At 42.4% G+C, this 4,595-nt stretch overlaps 1 non-coding gene across 1 annotated transcript; it reads right to left on the bottom strand.

Annotated features, from left to right (window-relative positions):
- Window positions 1–326: 326 nt before the first annotated feature.
- On the bottom strand, window positions 327–433 carry LOC119623934 (U6 spliceosomal RNA). The gene has a single exon (XR_005240036.1). It is a non-coding gene; the product is annotated as a U6 spliceosomal RNA (small nuclear RNA).
- Window positions 434–4,595: the final 4,162 nt, after the last annotated feature.

The following is a 4,595-nucleotide window of genomic DNA, read 5'->3' as shown; positions in this document are numbered from 1 at the left end:
TTTCTTTTTTGAAACAGAGTCTCGCTCTGTCGCCCAGGCTGGAGTGCAGTGGCACGATCTCGGCTCACTGCAAGCTCCACCTCCCGGGTTCACACCATTGTCCTGCCTCAGCCTCCCGAATAGCTGGGACTAGCGGCGCCCACCACCATGCCCAGCTAATTTTTTGTATTTTTTTTTTTTTTAGTAGAGATGGGGTTTCACTGTGTGAACCAGGAAGGTTTGGATCTCCTGACTTTGTGATCCGCCCTCCTTGGCCTCCCAAAGTGCTGGAATTACAGGCCACTGCGTCCGGACTAAAAAAAGTTTAATTTCAATTAATTAATTAATTAATTTTGGAACGCTTCACAAATTTACATGTCATTCTTGCACAGGGGCCATGCTAATCTTCTCTGTATCATTCCAATTTTAGTATACGTGCTGCTGAGGCGAGCAAAAAACAGACAAGAGAATATGCAAAATATGTAATGTCTGCACTGTGTTTGAATTTTTATTTGAACAGCCATAGAAATACTCTTGAAACAATCAAGAAAAGTTAAACTTGGACTGGATATTAAATATTATTCTTTGGAGGCATGACAATGTTATTGTTATGTTTCTTTTCTCAAGTTCTTATGCATGAGGGAAGCATACTGAAATATTCACAGGTAGAGAAATATGATGACTGAGATTTGTTTTAAAATACTCTATTTCACATGTGAAATTTTCCATAATAAAAGGTTTAAAGGCCAGGAACCATGGCTAGGGCCTCTAATCCCAGAAATTTGGGAGGCTGAGATGGACAGATTGCTTGAACTCAGGAGTTCCAAGACCAGCCTGGGCAATGTGGTAAAGCCCTATCTCTACAAAAAATACAAAAATTAGACAGGTGTGGTGGCACATGCCTATAGTCCCAACTACTTGGGAGGTTGAGGTGGGAGGATTTCTTGAGCCCAGGAGGTTGAGGCTGCAGAGAGTCATGATCACAGCACTGTACCCCAGCCTGGGCAAGAGAGTAAGACTCTGCCTAGATATCAGATACCTTGATTTTATTTTTTTAAGGTGTGAATGTGATATGGCATAAGGAAGTTAACTTCAGTTTTGAATACTGGCTATATCTTTTATCAGCTATATGACTGAGGAAAGTCACTTAACTCTTACAAGCTCCATTTTCCCAATTGCCAAATAAGAATTACAATAATTCCTCTTGGCCAGGCGTGGTAGCTCACACCTGTAATCCTAGCACTTTGGGAGGCCAAGGTGGGTAGATCACTTGAGGTCAGGAGTTCGAGACCAGCCTGGCCAATATGGTGAAACCCCATTTCTACTAAAAATACAAAATTAGCTGGGCATGGTGGTGCCTGTAATCCCAGCTACCTGGGAGGCTGAAGCAGGAGAATGACTTAAACCCGGGAGCGGAGGTTGTGGTGAGCCAAGATGGTGCTACTGCACTCCAGTCTGGGTGACAGAGTAAAACTGTGTCTCAAATAATAATTAATAATAATAATAATTCCTCACTGCAATAAAGATTTAATGAAGCAGGGTGTGGTGACTCACATCTGTAATCCCACTACTTTGAGAGACTGAGGTGGGCAAATCGTTTGAGGTCAGGAGTTCAAGATCAGCCCGGCCAACATGGTGAAGCCCCATCTCTACTAAAAAATACAAAATTTAGCCAGCATGGTGATACATGCCTGTAATCCCAGCTACTTGGGAGGCTGAGACAGGAGAATCTCTTGAACCTAGCAGGCAGAAATTGTAGCAAGATGAGATTGTACCACTGCACTCCAGCCTAAGCCACTGAGACTCTGTCTCAAATAAAAAGATTTAATGAAATAATGTGTGTAAAAGGTTTTGCAAAGCACCTGGTAGAGTAAACGCAAGTATTAGCCTAATCAGATTTAATTTCCATTTCTCACTATGTTCTCATTTAGCTTTTTTGTTTTTTGAGACGGAGTCTCCTTCTATTGTCCAAGCTGGAGTGCACTGGCACCATCTTGGCTCACTGTAACCTTCCCCTCCTGGGTTCAAGCGATTCTCCTGCCTCAGCCTCCCGAGTAAATGGTATTACAGGTACCAACCCAGCTAATTTTTATTTTTAATAGAGACAGGGTTTCTCCATGTTGCCCACGCTGGTCTTGAAATCCTGGCCTCAGCTGATCCACCTGCCTCGGCCTCCCAAAGTGCTGGGATTACAGGCATAAGCCACTGCACCTGGCCTTATGCTCTCATTTTAAGCTACTATCTTTGAGTTTATACTTTGTCTTGTTACGTTATGTCTGAAAACTGCAAAAGTGAAAATGTACTTTTAAAAAATTCCTCAGGAATGGATAACTAGTGAACTGGCTTTATATCTTCTCATCTTTGGAATGCATCCAGACTTGACTTTTGATCTGTTAGGTTTTTATGACTACAAGTAACAGAAATGAAATCTGACCAACTTAAGAAAAAAAAAAAAAAGGTGGGATATCTTAGAGAACAAGGAAAAATCTGGATGTGGAAAGGCAGACTAAGAGAAATCTCAGGAACCAGAAAAAACCCCAAAATAAAAAATCTAAGTAGTGTAAATCCATAATGCTTAGCTGAAGAAAGTAAGAGACCTGAAGAAGGAGACCTGAAGAAGGTCTCCGTTCATCAGGAGGAATGAACCTCAACTACGTCAATTCTCTTTTTCTTTTGGTGTTTTCTTTCTTTCTTTTTTTTTTTTAGATGGAGTTTCACTCTTGTTGCCCAGGCTGGAGTGCAATGATGGGATTTTGGCTCACCACAACCTCCGCCTCCTGGGTTCAAGCAATTGTCGTGCCTCAGCCTCCCGAGTGGCTGGGATTACAGGTATGTGCCACCACGCCTGACTAATTTTGTATTTTTAGTAGAGACGGGGTTTCTCCATGTTGTTCAGGCTGATCTTGAATGCCTGACCTCAGGTGATTCCCCCAACCTCAGCCTCCCAAAGTGCTGGGATTACAGGTGTGAGCCACCGCACCCAGCTGAGATTATTATCTATGTGGGACTACTAGTTGTTCTCCTATACCCATTCTTTTTTTCTTTCTTGGCAATAGAGTTTTAGCTGGCTACATGCCTGCCTAGCTAAAGACTACATTTCCCAGCTTCCTTAGAAGCTAAATGTGGAAATGCTTTGACCCATGGCATATGCACAGAAGTAATATGTGAGATGTGCTCCTTGAGCCTACTTAAACTCTTCCCATGGCTGAGTGGAGGCTAGAACTGGAACAGCCACCTTGTGTTGGACAAATGGTAGAAGCAGGGCTGCCAGATTTAGCAACTAAAAATACAGAACACCCAGTTACATTTGAATTTCATATAAACAAGGAATACTTTAAGAAAAAAAATGCATGTCCCATGTCATATTTGAACATAGTGAGGTTCAATATATTGTTAAGTAAGAATAGAACAAGGAGCAGAATGATGTGTATAAATTGTGTTTAGGAAAAGAAATCTAGCTTTCATTTAAATACGACCATTCTGACTGACATAAACAATGACTTTATTATTTTTATTTTTGAGCCAGGATCTTGCTTTGTTGCCCAGGCTGGAGTGCAGTGGTGTGATCATGGCTCACTGCAGCCTTGACCTACTGGGTTCGAGTGATCCTCCTACTTCTTCAGCCAGCGTCTACCACACCTGGCTAATCCCTCCCCTCCCCTCCCCTCCCTTCCCCTATTGCTTTCTCCCTCCCTCCCTTTCCCCCTCCTTCACTCCCTCCCTCCCTCTCTCCCTCTCTTCCTCCCTCCCTTCCTTCCTCCTTCCTTCCTTCTTCCTTCCTTCTTCCTTCCTTCTTTCCTTCATTGCTTCCTCCTTCCCTCCCTCCCTCCCTCTCTCACTCTCTCCCTCTTTCCTTCCTTAGCTAGACTCCATCTAAAAAAAAAAAAAAAAAGAATGAGGGGGGTTGGTTAGTAGATTTTCTCCAGTTTCTCCATGTTTTGTTACCTCATCACATCATTTCTATTCATCTCTCCACAGATAGGTAGAAAGAAGCTTTTCTCTGTTCAATCACCATTATGAGGGCTTGGGTATTCTTCATACAGCTGATTGAATTTACATTTAAATGTACTTTGGGTTTGTTTACTTTACATTTCTCCCATTTTTCCTTTTAAAATAACTGTGGGACCAGGTGCAGTGGCTCACACCTATAATCCCAGCACTTTGGGAGGCGGATGCAGGCGAATCACTTGAGCCCAGAAGGTCAAGACCAGCCTGGGCAACATGTCAAAACCCTGTCTCTACCAAAAATACAAAAATTAGCAGGGCGTGGTGGCATGCACCTGTAGTTTCAGCTACGTAGGGGGCTGAGGCAGGAGGATTGCTTGAGCCCAGGAGGTCAAGGCAGCAGTGAGCCAAGATAATGCCACTGCACTCCAACCTGGGCAACAGAGTGGGACCCAGTCTCCAAAAAAAAAAAAAAAAAAAAAAAAAAAACCAAAAAAATGAAAATGGTAAAAAGTAAAAAAAAAAAAAAAAAAAAAAGCTGTGGTTTTAAAGGCAAATGGATCTGCATTAAACATTTTTTTTCTTATTTATTTATTCCACACATACTTTTAAGTACATGCTGTATGCTAGGCAGTGTTGTAGGCATTGGGGATATAGCAGTGTACAGAAGT

The sequence above is a fragment of the Chlorocebus sabaeus genome, chromosome 11 (genome assembly GCF_047675955.1).
Source record: "Chlorocebus sabaeus isolate Y175 chromosome 11, mChlSab1.0.hap1, whole genome shotgun sequence".
Classification (NCBI taxonomy): domain Eukaryota; kingdom Metazoa; phylum Chordata; class Mammalia; order Primates; family Cercopithecidae; genus Chlorocebus; species Chlorocebus sabaeus.
Note: the sequence above shows the minus strand (reverse complement) of the source record. Positions and strands in the feature narration are given on the sequence as shown.